Here is a 17,928-nt window from a genome sequence, read left to right on the forward strand (position 1 = left end):
TTAGTTTTCAGTCTGATTTCCTCTTTTGTCACAGGTCAGAGGTCAGGAGCATCACTACTCCCAGATGTCCAGCCTAACTGATGGAGAAGCTCCACCAAGTTTCCTCAGATGCTGTTTGGGTAAGCACCGTTTCATCGGATCTTTTCTTCTCCTGTTCATCCTTAGTTCTGTCTTGTTATGGCTATATAGATATGTATGTGTGTTCACGACTTAAGGGCTTAATTCCAATCGACATTTATACTCTTTTGTCAACTAGTAGTATACGTTTATTTATATAGCCCAATATCACAACATAGTTTGTCTCAGTGGGCTTTACAGATTAGCAAACATAGATGACAGTGTACAAGATAATTAAAATGACAAGAAAATTATAAAAGACATGATAAAAAAATACAACTAATAGATTGCCATAAAATGTAGGACTCAGAAGGACACACATTGGGTCATTTGAAACCAGATCTAACTATAGGCTTTATAAAAAAGGAAAGTCTTCAACACACTCTTCAAATGTGGACACTGTCTGCCTCACTAATAGAAACAGGAAGTTGTTTCCAGAGAAAGGGAGCTAGCTGAACGCTCTGACTCCTGATCTGGTTTTGCGGACCCTGGACATGCACTCTGGGTAATGCCCTAGAGTAGCAGGGGATTCAAATATCTATCTGGTATATATGTAGAATGATGTGTGTCAAAGTGACATTAGGATCGTGTTGTGGTGCAGCTCAGGTGGATGTTTGTCTGCAGGCGGCTGCTCCTCACACCTCCCATTATCCTCCGAGGTGCACTTTAACAGTTCCATTCTTCCTGTGCCACATCCTGCATGTTAACACAGGGGTTATTAACATAACAAACTTAAATGCCCTATATAAATAATATGTTCTGCGAAATGCAAAGCGGCTCAGCTGACACTGTTTAGGCAGCGCCTCCAACATCTGTTTATGAGCACTTTGCCTAATGATATCATCCGATATCATTAACTGTGGCAGTGCGCAACGCAGCAGCAGGTGCAGCTGTTTATGCCCCCCCACCCCCAACACCTCCCCAGCACACATACACACACACACTTGAAGAGAAAAGACTTTCACAGTCTCCTCCAACACCACCTCCCCTCCACCCGCCAATCGCCAAACCGCTCATTAGGACAATTTTCCTCAACAAAAAAGCGGCCCCTATGATTTCAATCTGTATATCACCTGTAATTGTAGTTTTTAGCCAGAGCCTGATTCCATACATTTAGCGGGAGTAAACTGCGGCTGTGGGTTCGAGCGCTGAAAGCCCCTCGCTGCCGCCAGCTGCAGAAGCCGCTTTTAGATGGCAGCGTTTCCATAGGCCTCCGTGTGTGTGTGTGTGTTTCCTGGAGTGGGTGGAGCCTGGCGTCCCGTGCTTTGTATTCCTTGCTCTGTTTTAGCTGCTTGAAATTATAGAAAATTATTGAAATGATTATATCTGGCAGCAACAATGAGGCAGCTCCGTCTTTCTGACCGGAAAGGCCGCGTTCAGGTTCTCTGAGTCTGATCTGATCGCGCGCTGCTGTAATTAGTCAGATGGTGGATTCAAATGTTGTGCGACACGGAGCTATATGCTGCATTAGCACTGTACCCCAGGCCAATACTGTATTTATAGCATGGCAACATGTAAACTGGCTGCAGGAGAACTCTCAGCTGTCAGGTACTCCATGACATTCTTTATTGTCACACTTTGTGCAAACTAGTCACAATATTTGTATTCAGTTCTATTAAGATTTGGTAGGGTCAAGTTCTTCTGCAAAAAGAGTCATAGCTTTGTGTCAATGGGTGCATCTCACTTCAGTTAAATGGATTCCTTGCGTCCCTCACTTGCGTCGTTTCCCTGCGACTAGTCCCTCCTACCAGGGAAGCATGGAGAGATGCAAGGAAACCACGAGAAGCAGGGAAATGAGTTTTAAGAGCAATGGGACGTCCTTTCCTCCGGAGCGTCACGTGAAGCGACGTCCGTTTATGATGACGCCGCACAGCTGATCGTCTGACAGCAGCCAGATCAGTGCATGCCCTGCATCGTCCAATCAGTGAGCGATACACAGTAAGGGGGCGGGGCGAGTGTCTGAGGATTTCACCGGACGATGGTCTGGTAGCTCCTCGATTATCGCTCCTCCGTTATCACTCCTCGCTACTCGATCCTCCGGCACAAATAAGGCCACTGGGACGGTACTCAAGATGGCGCAGACAAATCAACTTCCGGTGATACCGAAACCGAGGAGCGAGGAAATGAAAAATAAGAGAAGTGAAACGCACCCATTGTGTCTACTATCTGAGTAGAACCACTTGCTATCAGCTTGGATTCGGTGCTGCATATTTTAATGGCAGTTATCCTTTGAATGCATGTTCGGTTTGTCTTCCATGGTCCTTATCTCATATAAATTAGTGATGAGTCATAAAAGCTCTGAGAATGAGCTTTCGCAGTTGTGGTCTTGGTGGGTTAAGGGCCCGGAATAACCTGGTATGGTCCTCAGAAGAGCCCAAACAAATGCTGATTATTTAGATTTAAAGTATTGAATATGAGGCCTAAAAAAGTGTTTTGTATGCAGGAGCAATCACCAAATGAATGTATTGCTCCTTACTTTGAAGGCTCCAGCTGCTTGTAGTATTTGTTGGCTGCATTTGGTGTAATTATCCTTTAAATGAATGCATGTTGGGTTAGGCTTGTCTTCCATGGTCGTGTTTTCAATTCAGTTGCGAGCGAGTCATTAAAACGATGAGAAATGAGCCTTTAAAGCTGTGACTTCACTGGGTTAAGGGATACAAAAATATCCTGGTGCTTATTATTATTTGTTAAGAGTTCATATTTGTAGCAAAACCCAGCCTGAAAATGCTAAAATAATGGTCAATACAACTTGTTTTGGTAGTTACAATGCTTGTTTAAAAGAGTCCCGTCAATTGGTGTTCATTTAGAATAAAACAAATAATATGGAGTCATCCCAGATATGTCATTTCCAGTTACTCTTTGATACTTTTGTAACCGTAAACATCTCGTCTCGTGCGTTTCTTCCTCTGCGAAAGTGAAAGCTCTGACAGTTCTACCCGGAGACGTTGGCCCCCAGAGGAGGAGTTTTATTTGCAGGCAAAGACCCCGACACTGAACCCGCTCTGAGCACCGAGGGCCAGCAGGGAATACACACAGACCACACACACACTCACACTCACACTCACACACACACACACACACACACACACACACACACACACACACACACACACACACACACACACATATAATGGTGTACTTCACAGGCTCATATCTTCACTTGTTAATGCCGTTTACATGAGCACACACGGAACAAAAACACACATACGACAGATCAAATATATCCGAACGTGAGAAAACACACATTTACACAACACACACACACACACTCCTCCAGCTGTTCTCTAAATGTTGATTACACAAGACACCGGGGGGAGCCTCCTCCTCCCCTTCCTCTCTTCCTCCTCTGGTAGCCGGGCGATTCCCCCCCCCCACGAGGAGGCTGAGCGGGACCGGCTGACCCGAGGTGCTCAGTGACCCGGGGTCTGGGGTCCAGAGAGGGCCGTGGCCCCGGGGCCTCTTGGCTGGGCTGCCTTCCCCTCAGCTCTATGATGGGATGGGAGACATGGGCAGAGACAGCGAGGCCCCGGGACAACTGGCCAAGGAGCAAAAATATAAAACATTAAAATCATAAAAAAAACTCCTCCGCTGTCGGGATGCTCGGGTAACTTTGTGTCAAGTGAAACGGAGAATTAAAAGAAGATGATTTTTATCCGGCGTGAATATTTGCAGGCGTTGGAGGCTCTTATCCAGCAGGAGAAGAAGATTAGAGAACACGAGGTGAACACTTTCCATCAGTCTAGATCAGGGATGGGCTACTTGGATGGTAGTGGGGGCCACATAATGTATATACTGGCCACCAGGGGGCCGCAGATTCACTTGGAACACACACACACACACACACACACACACACACACACACATTGCATGTATTGTATGTAATTATTAACAAATTAAGTCTGAAATCTTCATTGACATTTTACAATTTTTCAGGGAACATCCTCTAATAAACTCACTAAACAAATATCAGTTCACAGAAATGTTATTTAATTTTTACAAGTGGCATGTTTGTATTGAACAGGTTATTAAACAGTGGAATAAAACTAGTTTAAACTATTGGAAAGCACGGAAAAGGTGTGTGCATTGAGATTAACCATTAGATGACATAAACATGAAGTCATGAACACTAACCCAGACATTAGTTGTCTAACTTGAACCTAAGACACTTGTAGCCTGTCTCTGCATTCCCCTTATTCCACAAGGGGAATGTCAACACAGACACCTGTCAGCCCGCACTCTGCTGTTCCTCAGCGCCGCTCCCCCTCCCTCCCGCTGAAATTATGATTGAAAAGCGTATAGTAATCATAGATAACACGGCAGGGTCCGTGACAGTTTGTTTTCATCTGATTTCAAATAAACAAGGTTTTTAGAATATTAAACTTGTTTCGCCAAATTCAGATAATAAATACAGCTTTGAAGCTTGTAAAGGCATCATAACAAGCGGTAACTTAACGTCACAGCAGGCATAACAACAGCCGGTGTTTCTCGTGAGTGTTTCCCCGGGAAACAAACACTATACACACAAACGCGTCACAGATTATTTTGCGGTATTTGGCTGCCGAATAAAATCATGAACGCAGCTCGCAACGTAACTAGGAGTCTAGTGGACGGTATCAGTACTACAAGTAAAACAATTAGGGCTGTCAAGTTAACGCGTTAATAACGCGTTAACGCAAAAAAAAATTAACGCCACTAATTATTTTAACGCGATTAACGCATGTGTATTTTTTTTCCTCGGCCGCCCCGTAGTTTCAGAGCGCATCGAGTTTAAAATACCATCTACAAGCTGATGCTGACAGCCCCGCTCCTGCCGCCCGCTTGTGGCAGACCACACTTCCACGCTCACCGGCAGGCACCGACCGGCCATCTGGAGGACCGGGAGGGTGTGTGTATGTGTGGCCCGAGCGAGCGAGAGAGGGACCTTACGTGCATTGTTGTTGTTAGCATCTGATGCTAGCTAGCTGCGCTAACGGATAAGGAGCTGTTTAAATGAAAACAGAGGAGCGACATTTCGCCACAACTGCGCCGAGCACTTGACTGTATGCACTTTATGCAGGAAGTCAAGACAGTGGGACATTGTACGAAAAGTCAGCACACTCAGCACGGATAGTGTGCAACATGATTGCAGCGTCCAGGCAGCTCCCGTTCGAGCATAGGCCTTGAGTTGCACATAGCTCCAATGCACACACACACACACCATTTGTATTGTATTATTGTATGAGAGAGGTTCCAGGTTGAATTGAGGCGAATATTTGTAATGTTCAGAGGTTGTTGTGTTTAATATTCATGAGTATATTTGTCATTGTTCAAATGATAATAAACATTAGCATAAAGCATATTTGTCCACTCATATGTTGATAAGAGTATTAAAAACTTGAAAAATATTCCTCTAAGGTACATTTAAAACAGATCAAAAATGTGCGATTAATTTGCGATTAATCGCGATTAACTATTTTAATCGACTGACAGCCCTAAAAACAATACCAAATAATAATCTGAGGGCCGCAAAAAGAGGAGGTGGGGGCCGCCATTTGCCCGTCCCTGGTCTAGATCAAGTGCAGATTCACTTTTTGGTTATGATCAACGTCTTGCGTCGACTACTAGGAGCTGCAAAACAACTTTAGATGAACTTTTAGGCAAATTTGGAATCTGATGAAAATGTGGATTATAATATACGCATATAATATATTCCATATTATTGTCCCTTATACAATCAGTGGTCACTAAACAACATGTAAGTGCTATTAAACACTGCACAGAAGGAGAAGAAATATGAATTTAGAGGAACTGAATAGCGTTTATAATACTTTTTGTGTAATCTGAGCTTTAAGATCCTCTTCCTTTTGGGATTTCTACTTCCCTCGCACTCCTCACAAAGCCTTAACCACGTGTCTTTAAGAATACAAAGTAAAATTGAGAGCATTATAGTGCCGCTGAGATGAGGACTGTCTCACCTGGTGACGGTTGTTTCGTTTCTTTACTCTGTACGTTAAGATGTGCAGTGATTATCTGGGCCCAAAGGAGCTTCATTTTCACTAATGGGGGAACTAAAGAGATCTCTGAGCTCCAGCTCCCTGAGGCTGGAGACAGCGGAGGTAGCAACATTCAACTTAATGATGGAATGAGCTCTGTCAGAGTGCAGGGAACATTCAAAAGGACACGTTAGAAATGCAGAACGGAGATGCTTGTGGATTCTTCTCTAATTCTGCTGAGGTGTGCAACGTAGTTTGATTTTTGAAGTGCAATAACGTAATAAAACTGACTTTCTGGTTGCATTTGATGGTACAATGTAACGCTGACATGGCAAACTTGATTTAGGAGACTGCTAAAAGACAACAAAAATGCATTTGACTTCAAAAACAACCCAAATGAGTTAGTAGTTTGCACATGATTTGTTTCTGATACATGTAAAAAACAAGATTTTTAACTTGTTTGGATTAGACCACATTTGCATTTCCATCCATTCAGCATTCAGTTCCTGCATCAGCTGTCTGCGCGCCTGAACTTCCTGCTGCTTAATGTATGCTCACTGTGCGTGTGCACGACCTGTCTGAAGTGATTCCTGACGGCCTTGTTTAATTAGCAGCATGTGTGTGTGTGTACTTTTATACATATTCATCCGGCCGCACATTTCAGCCCCATTGATGTCGTAATTGATTCAGAAGGTTTTCTAATTCCTGCAAAAGCAGTCGGAGAATTTCAATGACTTTGCAATTCGGGGGAAGAGGAGATGAAAGGAGGGAGGGGGGTGAGGAGATCTGAGTGTACACCTGAGGACGGTGTGATTCCTTACAGGGCTTTGTTGTTTCTCTTTTCACAAGTAAATTACACATTTAGGATTTATTAAGACAAGAAACAATTTTCAAATGGTGTATCCGTGAAGCCTCCGTGGAGATGTGCTCATTACTCTGTAGCCCGGGGCCATGTGCACCGCCTCCAATGCATCCCTCTTCCTTTCCCCCCCCCTCCCCTTCCCCTCCGTCTGTGTTTTTCAGCGCCGCGTAGCCGTAATGTCACAGCGGTGCGTTCAAAGCCGCGACGACGATTGGGGCTCCCAGCAGGTGCCGCCCCGATGTCTGTTCAATTATTAAAGTGAGGGCCACATGGACGCATTACAGCCGCCGCACCCATTAGATAAAAAGACGACGCCTTTTGACATATTTCCTCACAAAGACGCCGCCGCTGCAGCCCCTTTCTTGTTGCTTCTTTTTGTTTTATTCATCACCGTTGTCATGTTTTTTTCCCCCTCTTTTTATATGCATGGAAATATTAAAGAGCCATTTGTTCCCTTTCAGTGTTGTGGGCACAAGAGCTATCATGATCCTTTTGATTCCCTTCTCGTCAAACTGAGGTCACGTATGCTCCTTGTAGCTCCCCCGGCTCTTTTTAACTTCCCAGCAGCCCCCCCGTCGGCCCAATCTAGGCATGAAAACGGCCGTCGTAGTGATAAATAAATCATGTGGTGGACACAAAGTTAAACCAGACACAATGGCTTCCAGCAGCCGCCTTCCTTCTCTTCTTCCTCTTCCTCCAGCGCTCAGAAGTTCAGACTTTCAGAGCCTGATTGGTCATTACAGTGTCATCAAAGTCCAGCATCGAAAACATGTAAGCCATGAATTCTTTATCTGGTATTTCTCCTTCTTTCCTTGTTCACAAATCCTCTTAAACTTTACTTTTTTTTGTCAAAGAGTGAGTGGCAGCGGGAAGTGTGAGATTTAAACCAAAAATCTCCGTTTTGATGTGGAACCCTACAAACATAAGTGTTCTACAACCTTTAATAAGATCATTTGTTTCTCACTCTCACGTCTGTAAAGTGAATATGAACCTGCAGCCGGTTAGCTTAGCTTAGCATGGACAAAGTTATATATTTTGATCATTTCTTGTGCAATCTGTCCAAAAAACGAAGTATCAAAATAAAAGTAGTTTTGCCAGATTAATATTGTTCCAGTAAACCGACGATGTAGATTACAATTTGTTGAAGTTAAGTGGTTTGGATTTCCCTGCATTGTGAGTTAGCAATTTGATCAGTTTTAGTTATAACTAGATTCAGATTTTGGAAAACAAGCGCATATGTTTCTTACTTCAACATCTGTACAGTCAATATGAAGCTATAGCCTGCAGCTGGTTAGCTTAGCATACATGCCGGACAAAGTTGTTATTTCTTGCAATATCTATTTGTGTGTCCAAACGTTTTTTTAGCCAGAATTATCTTACATAATTTGTCCAACAGCTGCTACAGTTAGGATACAAAAAGTTTGATCCAGGTACGAGTATTTTTCAAAGAATATTATTTTGAAACCTAGTTTTTCACCTGTCCACCATCAACTAGACTCTCTAACGCAACCGTTGGATGACACCACATTGTGTTCTTCACAGTGTTTGTAATTTCTGCAGCTACATCCGTATAGGGTTATTCTTCAGCAGGTTTCTTTCAAATTAAACCCAAATGAAAATATATATTTTGACATCGCTCTCTGCTGTCTTTTAGGAAAATGTAGAGTAGTATCAGCCATGCATCTCTCCACCCCCACAGTGATACACCCCAACCTCCCGTCTTCTCCTCCTCTTCCTCCTCCTCCTTGTTTGATTCTTCTCTGTGTGTTCTGTACATGCCAACAAATCCTAATTGCACCCCACACACTTTTCTTCCCACCGATGCTGCGCGATTCGTGCCACCAAATTCCTTGTGTGCTAATTAGGCACGCAACCACGGTGGATACACTCCTGACAGGTGCTGCTGGCCTGCCGGGGTCACACACACACACACATACTAGAAGAGACAGAGAGAGAGAAGGAGAGAAGCTCGTGCTCACAGCATTAAAAATAAATGGAGAGGGGAGAATAACGAGAGAGGCAAGACGTGTTAATTTCTAGCTTCCATCTGTTATTACATAAGCACTGCCAACTACTAGCATCTCTGGAAGAACAGAGAAAGAGAGGAGGAGAGGAAGAAAACAGCCGTAACTGAAGTCCTCCTGCATGGAAGAAGAATTCCTCGGGGAGGCCGGCGAAGCACAAATCTGAATGATCGAGCAAATGCAAACTTGAAAGATTCATTTAAAGGTTTTGCTTCCAAAAGCGTTTCAACACATAACCTGGTGTTCCTACCTCGAAATGTGGCAAAAAACGGAAAAATGTGCCATCGAATTTGTTTGCTGGTTTATAAGTTAGGGCCTCGAGAGAGCTGGATATGTTGAAAAGTGAGTTTTGAAGTTGTCTCTCGCTTGCAGACAAAGTTTTTCTAAGTAAAGAAGTTTATAGATAAGAATCGGGATGGATGTTTGGGAATGTAAAGAAGAATTTTGTCAGAAAATGTTGCTTTATTAGGGCTAGTTCATGCAGGTGTCAGTATCACAGTAGAATGTGGCTTTCTTGCTGAAAGTGAAAAATCACACCTTTCTCATGTACTGTAGATATCTCCAGCAGGTTAGCTTAGCTTAGCATAAAGACTGCACAAGGGGACATTACTATCATAGCGCTGTAACTAAATATGTCTACCAGCACCTTTTAAAGCCAAGAAACACTGATGCTCTAATTCTGACTTTATACAAATATTAAGTCTGTGCCGAAAAAGCCCTCCACATTTCGATAAGAATGATCCCCTCCTGTTGAGTTGTTTGCTTAAACATATTTCCAGCAGCTCTTCCCCACTGAAGCTGTCCTGTACAAATAATCCAGTGACAGTGAAGAAGGGAAAACAATCCCCTGTCTGAGGAACAATGGGACGTGCCGAAAAACAAAGCGCGGCGCCGAGTGACGAGCACCTCCAAGGTCTCCGCTGCGTGTTTGGTTTCGGGATCTTTCCCCGGTGTTGATGTCCTGAGGTGGCGTATGTTTGGTGCAGCAGACGGGAATTCTTTCTTTGTTTTTCTGGACGGAAAAGACACCAGGAGAGGCTGTGATTGTCTCAGGGACGATGCGGGTTCTTTCCCAGGGCGTGTAGTGAGTCCCTGCCAAAATACACTCACGTCAACCTTAGTATTTGCAGCATTTCAACACCTCTACACTGATGTGTTCTGCACCAAAGCCTGTAGCTGCCCTGTCTCTTGGAACACATTATAATTGTTTGTTCAATTATTTCTCTTGGATGAGGCACCTGCACTTCCCCAAGTGAACTCCTGAGACCAAAGCACAATTACAGAGCAGCGGCTGTTTAAAGAGCGGGGGGGAGAGTCGGATAAATACCTTTTTAGCGCTCAAGGTAACAAGCAAAGGGTGACAGTGAGAAGGCTCGCAGGGAGCAATTTCCTATTTATTTGCCTTGTGATTTGACCTCGCTCTTGACAAGGTTCCAGCTTATTACCGTGTCTGTCCTCGCTGTAATCACGGGCCCATTACAAATGTTCAGTAGGCTGGAAGTGCCAGATGTGGGCGAAGGAGAAAAAGCAGGCAGAGAGCAGTGCTGACCGGTGCTGATGAACCCTCTGAATTGTATTGTGAGCTTTGGAATGTCACAGATAAGTAGCCAAGATGCTTGCAGGAATTGTACATTGTGTTTTATGACCTCCACTGGCTGCTTTTAATGAGGAGTTCTGTGCAGAGGTGTGAAGTTGTTTCATAGGGAGGAAAAAATAAAGTTTACACGCTCTGCTTCTGTGAGGAAGTCCTGCTTACATGAGAACATGGTGTTATTCATGATGCTGTTTTATTAGCTGTATCAGGAGCTGCTTAGGAAGGCAGTGGGGTGTATACATGTGTTGTGGTGTGAGGAAATAATCACTTTTCATTAATGATGGCAGAAAATGAATTCACAACAGGCTTTTATGCTTGTCTCTCTTGTCTCATAGCAATGCGATTTCAAAATTAAAGTCAGAATATTTGTTATTATTTCCCAGGGGGAATTCGTTTTTTTTGACAGTTCCTCCATTTTAGAATATAATAAAAAAAATTGAAATAATATTTTATAATAAGGAATAACTGTATATTAAAAATAAGAATGTGCAATACAAAGATAAAATAGAAGATATGATATTTATATATTTTAAATATAATAAAATATTAAACATAGGAGTTAAAGTAAGAATGTGGAATACAAATATTAAATAAAATAAAAATATGTATTACAACATTTAATTAAATAAAATGTACAATAAAACAATTACAATATGTTTTATAAACACATATTTTTAAATATATAGGATCAATACGATACTAATGCTGAATTTCAACATTAGTTAGTGCTACGATATTTGATCTTCTGCATTCAAAACAGTCCCTTCCTTTTATGCCCCCCACCCCTCACTCCACAGGGGATGCTTGTACTCTCACAGTTACACTCTGTCACTCTGATGTGTGTTGGTGTGTGTGTGGGAATGACCATTTACATTCACAGCATATTTACTCCTGGCAGCTCATTGTGCACAGAGATGCCAGTGAGCGTTGTACGGCTCTGCTTTACACTGTGTGCAGTCACACAGCTATCACCCCCCCACACCCCTCATGCACACCTCCCACCTCTGTCGCCATGCTCTGCGCCCTGCATGCATTATTCACCGCCAAATTAAAATACCGTCCGAGAGTGAGGGTTGCATGTTAAGGCAGCTGAGTCGGGGAGGTGCCGTCACAACAGCTGAAAGTGTCTGTCACAGAGTTCTAACTTTTTATTTTTTTCCCATAGTTCTCGGCAGTGCAGCTGCCTAAATGAGAGGGATTAAGTTAACTCCCCGTTCAGAGGAAGAGCAGGCCCTGGATTAGGGCACTGGGCATGGACACAGAGAGTATTCAAGCAGGAGCCCCAGCTTTTTAAAAAAGAGACGTGGGGAGGCAGCGGGGCGCGGCCCTCGCAGGGCCCAACGGCCGAGTTGCTTGAACAAATACATTGACAAGTGTAACGCCGCACACGCAACACGGAAAAGTATGTCGGAGCAGAGAGGGGGAACACTGGCGGACACGCAGACAATCACAAAAGCATTCTTCTTCTTCTTCTTCTTCTTTCCTCACGCTCTCTATCGTCTGTCATGCCCTGAAACGCTGTCTCAGGCATGGAAATAAGAGATGTTAGGAATTATTCATGTAGGAGCTATAATTATGGAGAATCACTTCTGTAAGGTGACTACATATGAACCCAGCAGGTGTTTGACACTGATTTTGTTGCCTCGTTTAAAGGCATGATAGAATTAGATTATAATATTATATTCTCTTTAGCTTAACACTTTGCCACGTTGAATGTAGCAGAAGATACTTTTTTTGCAGATGACAGTGTAAAAGTCATCGAATGCATCAAAGCATTCCATTTGCATGTGGGCCAATGCCCTCAAAAATCAAACTAGAGCTGATCCTGCATATTTTTGTAAAATGTGGGCCTAAATGTCTTTATTTCAAATGATGTATTAGTCAAAAATGTGTAAACTCAACCCTGTAATGCATTCTGCCGGTCAACAAATCAATATCCTGAGAAATAAATCACAAACACATCTTTAAAAGGAAAAACAATATGAATACATCTTGACTTTTGGCTGATGCAAATCCTAAATGTAGACCGAAAAACCTTTTTTCATATAAGAAAATGATCAAAGAATCCATCTCCTTCTCTCACTTCTTGTAGTTTGATCACTTTCCATACAGTTTCACCTGATTGAGTAATGGTTCTGGCTAAATGTCTGCCCTCACTGCCCTCTGTGGTCTGAAAACCCTTCACAGAGAGGGAAAAAAAACCTGGGAATGAGTGGAGATGAGAACAGGTGGTGAAACAGTGTGAGAAACACGAGGGAGGGAAAACAACAGACACCTGCTCGTGAAACCCAACCTGGTTCCTCCATCACATTCCTGCAGAGTTCAGCTGACAGCGGCTGGGAGGATACACTCAATCTCCTGCACTAAATCACTCCGCTGACACCGTGTGAGGGGAAGCGCATTCACAAGGCTGATACTTAGAGGGAATACCTTTTTATAAAGTGGAATTAGACACTGAAATTCTGCACTTAAGCCTGCAGGAATTCAGGAAATACATTATCAATGGATCCTGATCACCATGGCTAATGCTCGTGCTAATCAGGAAGCTAAAAAATACATTATTGAGTGGTCAAGACAAAGTATTTTGTTAAAAGTAGCTAAAGCCGAGTAATCAATGTAGTGGAGTAAAATAACATTATTTCCCCTTTAAATGTAGTGGAGTAGTATTACATGTAACAAGTCCCTCAAAATTGTACTTAAGTACTTGGGTAAGTGTACTCAGTTACATACCATATTTGAAACCAAGTGAATGATCTTTAGTCTCGGAAACACCTGCCCTGTAATTTTAGAGTCTGTTGGATCAAACCGTATTTCAGTAAATAATTAAGCACCCTAATCTCCTCTTGTCTCCCCCTCTGTGTTTGTTTTCCCGCTGCAGGGAGCTCCGTCCCGTCAGCTCCGTGACATGGAAGCGACGGTGACACCGGAGATGACGGACGTCTTTTTGTCTCCCGCAGTCAGGACGCCGCGCCGGGCCCGCGGACGACTGTAATCGCTCGGACAGGTGACATATCTGTGGAAACCAGAAGATGATGGGGCAGACGACTCAAATCATGTGACCTGCACCTCACATGCCTCCTCCTGTACAGTAAGTGTCTGACGGGCTCCACCGTGACATCACATGACATTTAGGGAAGAGAATGGTGTCCTTAAATTGATAAGATACAATGCTTCTGCTGATTTTAAAGCTAGGTCTGGGTTGGGTTTCATCCACTTGAATGTGCGCAGTCTGTTAGGTAAACTAGATTTTGTCCGTATCTGGGTGAGCTCGACTGACGCTGACGTCATTGTTTTATCAGAAACATGGCTAAACAAATCTATTTTGGCCTCTGACATTGCCTTAAATGGTTTTAATGTGTATCGTACCGACCGGCCTAATAAAGGTGGTGGCGTTGCCATTTATGTTAAGAATAAGTTCAGTGTAACCGCTGTAGTTTCCAAATCGATCAGTAAGCAATTTGAATTTTTAGCCATAAATATGGAAGTGGCAAAGGGTCAACAGGTCATGGTAGTTAGTTGTTACAGACCCCCCTCAGCTGTCAAAGACTCCTTGTCTTCACTAGCAAATCTTTTATCACAACTAGACTACAAGGACATAGTGCTTTTAACTGGGACTGGTTAACTGCAGTGTCAGAGGATTTTAAAAACCTTTGTATCTCTTTAAATGTTACTCAGATTGTGGACAGTCCTACTCGCCCTAACATTAAGTCCCCTAATAAATCCTCCCTAATTGATCTCATTTTAACTAATGTTCCCCATAAATATTCATCTGTGGGAGTATTTGCAAATGATCTGAGTGATCACTGTGTTGTAGCCACAATTAGGGACACTAAGGTCCAAAAGGTTAAACCTTGCATTATCATTAAGAGAGACAAAAAACATTTTGTGGAGCAGGGTTTTGTGCATGATCTGCTTGATTTTGATTGGGGTAAAATCGATCTGTGTGCTGATGTAGAAACCGCATGGTCTTATTTTTATCTTGGTTTTATGGAGATCATAGACATGCACCCCTGCGTAAATTTAGAGTAAAGGGACGAGACAATCCTTGGTTTTCTGCTAATCTGTCCAGTCTCCTTCATGAGAGAAACAAGGCCTGGGCAAAGGCTAGGAAATCAGGCTCAGAGGTAGAATGGCTGCGTTTTAGGCAGCTAAGAAATAGCTTCACTTCACATGTCAAAAGTGCTAAATCAAAGTACTATCTGTCAGTAACCACAAAGAATCTGAATAATCCTGGAAATTTTTGGAAAGCCATTAAATCGTTATCCACCGGCGATATCCGTAATGAGCTACCTCCGTGCATTACCACAGCATCTGGCACTATATCGGACAGGGCTACTATGCTAAATTGCTTTAATGAGCATTTTGTGTCCTGTGGTTCTCTATTTGATTCTGTCACTAACTCTGCTTCTGTGAACACTACAGTATGTGACTCTGAAAAACGTGTGTTGGAAAACCCTTTTAGTTTTACCCCTTTTACTGTTGATGTTGTTCGTGAAGCTTTAACCAAGTTAGATCCTAAGAAACCGGCTGGCCCGGACAACGTAGAACCTTTCTTTTTAAAGATAGCTGCAGATTTTATTGCTCCACCTCTCACTACTCTTTTTAACCTCTCCCTCAGCACTAACACAATTCCAAAATTGTGGAAGTCAGCGTATGTCCTGCCTTTGCTAAAAGGAGGGGAGGCCACCTTATTAAATAACTATAGGCCAATCTCTAAGTTGTTAGTTCTGGCGAAGGTGCTCGAACGCTTAGTGAGTGAACAGGTAAAGGTGTTTTTATGTACAAATGACATCCTGTCTAAACATCAGTCAGGCTTCAGAAAGCAACATAGCACCATCACTGCCACAATGAAAGTGGTGAATGATGTGGCGAGTATTTTAGATAATAAGCAGAGTTGTGCAGCTCTATTTATTGACCTTCAAAAGCGTTTGATACCGTCGATCATCACATTTTAAAGCAGAGGCTAGCCAGTATAGGCATGTCCAGCCATGCAGTGGGTGGTTTGTAAACTACCTCTCTGAAAGGTCCCAATGTGTTCATTTTGATGGGCTGTCTTCTGAGTGGTTGAACATTGCAAATGGTGTACCACAAGGTTCTGTTTTAGGTCCACTTTTATTCTCCATCTACATCAACAGTTTAGGTGAAAATGTGGATGAAGCTACTTTACATTTTTATGCGGATGATACCGTGATGTTCTGTGCAGGTCCCTCCATTAAGGAGGCTGGTGTTAAATTACAGGCTGTTTTTAACATTATTCAGACTCAGCTCTCTGAGCTAAAGCTTCTTTTAAATGTTGAGAAAACCAAGGTAATGCTCTTTTCTAAAGCTAAAAAGACACCAGAGCCTGTTTTAGATATTGTAACTATGCAAGGAATACAACTTGAAGTGGTTACCTGTTACAAATACCTTGGTATCTGGCTTGATGATTGTCTCAATTTTAAACTTCATGTCAATAACCTGCTTAAAAAGCTGAGGGTTAGGCTAGGTTTCTTCTACAGGAACAAGTCCTGTTTCTCGCTTGAGGCCAGGAAAAGGCTAGTCTCTGTGACCTTTTTACCTGTGCTGGACTATGGTGATTTGATGTATATGAATGCACCTGCCAATTGCCTGGTCAAGTTAGATGCTGCGTATCACAGTGCACTGAGATTTGTGACAAACTGTAAAGCATTAACCCATCACTGTACCCTGTATGCAAGGGCCGGTTTGCTTTCACTAACTGTACGGAGGCTCAGTCACTGGTACATTTTCATATACAAAGCCATGTTAGGGAAACTTCCATCCTATATCTGCTCCCTGATCTCACGGAAAATTGTAAGTGGCTACTGCCTGAGATCGAATGCTGTGGTTTTATTAAATGTGCCAACTGAACAATTGAAGCTGGGCGTGTCTGAGGCTTGGCGATTTTTTGCGAGCAACGCGACCAACAACCAATCAAATGAATCTCACGCCCCCGACATACAAAGCAATAGCAATGTTAAAACGAAGTAAACTGGATATAAAATCCCCAAACAGGCGAAAACCTACCAGTTTCACCCACTGTCTCTGCCACCTCCCTCCATGCCTCGCTCCTCCGGTTTGTATCCCGGTAGATGAACAGAGACTGATCATACAGCACCGGGTGATTCACTACCACTATAATGAATTTTCCCTCAATTTTTTTGAATATGAGGAATTACCTGCGTAGTCTCTCCCAGCATACACGCAGTTTGATTGGCTAGCGCTTGTACTGGCAGATTTGCATAAACGGGATTTTATTGGCTGACGCCAGCTTCGAGCAAGCATCGAGCCTCAAAAGTTGAACATTGTTCAACTTTTGACGCCGATAGACGCTCGCGATGCTTGCAACGCCTTGCCATGCTACCCACAATGCAGTTCGGCGAAGTTTTTAAATATCCTACGTCACCCCATTCAAATGAATGGGCGAAGCGTTGAAAGCATTTTTTGACGCCTGTAGTGTAGGCCCTGTCACACTGTCCCGAAATTGACACCCGATGGACACACGAATATGGAATTGTGAATTTCGCACGAAGATGGCCCCGAACCACACACGAAGGCAACATTTACATTACATTTAAGACATACAACTGCAATGAAAGTACCAAAAACAATTATGTTACAGTACTATGATACTGTACTGATATCTTCAGACTTTGTTCTTTACTTTATCCGTCGTTATATGTAGAAAATATTACGTTTTCTCCGTAATGTTGTTTCCATAACAACAACAACTTCCTGTCAACTGTCCTTCAAAATAATATATTATATGCTTTTTAGTTTCACAGAACACAAATTGGGTTATTTACATAATATATTTACATGATTTTGTTGTGCAATAAAACAACCCGATGGACACACGATAAAGGAAATGTTCAAATTCGGCTGTGATCGTAGCAACATCGGGCCATTCGTGAGGTCATCTTAAGCCATCGTATGACCGCCGGTGGAGTTTCTCAGGCTCCGGCAGCAACTTCGTGAGCGGTGGCAAAATCTTTGGCATGCCAAAAAATTGCCGAAGGACCTTGCGAAGGTTCATTTTCGTGTTGAATTCGTGTGTCAATTGTGCCCTTCGTAAGGCCATCGTGAGGGCATCTTGTTATCATCGGTGCCATCGGGCATTCGCCCCGATCAGAGTGAGGGCGAATGCCCGATGGCACCGATGATAACACGAAGATGACACGATTTGACAAGATGCCCTCACGAGTGCCTTACGAAGTTGCCGCTCACGAAGTTGCTGCCGGAGCCTGAGAAACTCCACCGGCGGTCATACGATGGCTTAAGATGCCCTCACGAATGGCCCGATGTTGCTACGATCACAGCCGAATTTGAACATTTCCTTTATCGTGTGTCCATCGGGTGTCA

At 43.1% G+C, this 17,928-nt stretch overlaps 1 long non-coding RNA gene across 1 annotated transcript in view; it reads left to right on the top strand.

The window, feature by feature from the left end:
• The window catches only part of LOC117539338, a 55,139-nt gene that overhangs the window by 4,983 nt on the left and 32,228 nt on the right, over positions 1-17,928 (top strand). Inside the window, exons 3-4 of the long non-coding RNA XR_004567985.1 lie at positions 35-119; positions 13,448-13,657. This is a non-coding gene — a long non-coding RNA (uncharacterized LOC117539338). The remainder of the gene's footprint in view (positions 1-34; positions 120-13,447; positions 13,658-17,928) is intronic.

This window comes from Gymnodraco acuticeps, unplaced genomic scaffold (assembly GCF_902827175.1).
Source record: "Gymnodraco acuticeps unplaced genomic scaffold, fGymAcu1.1, whole genome shotgun sequence".
Taxonomy (NCBI): Eukaryota; Metazoa; Chordata; class Actinopteri; order Perciformes; family Bathydraconidae; genus Gymnodraco; species Gymnodraco acuticeps.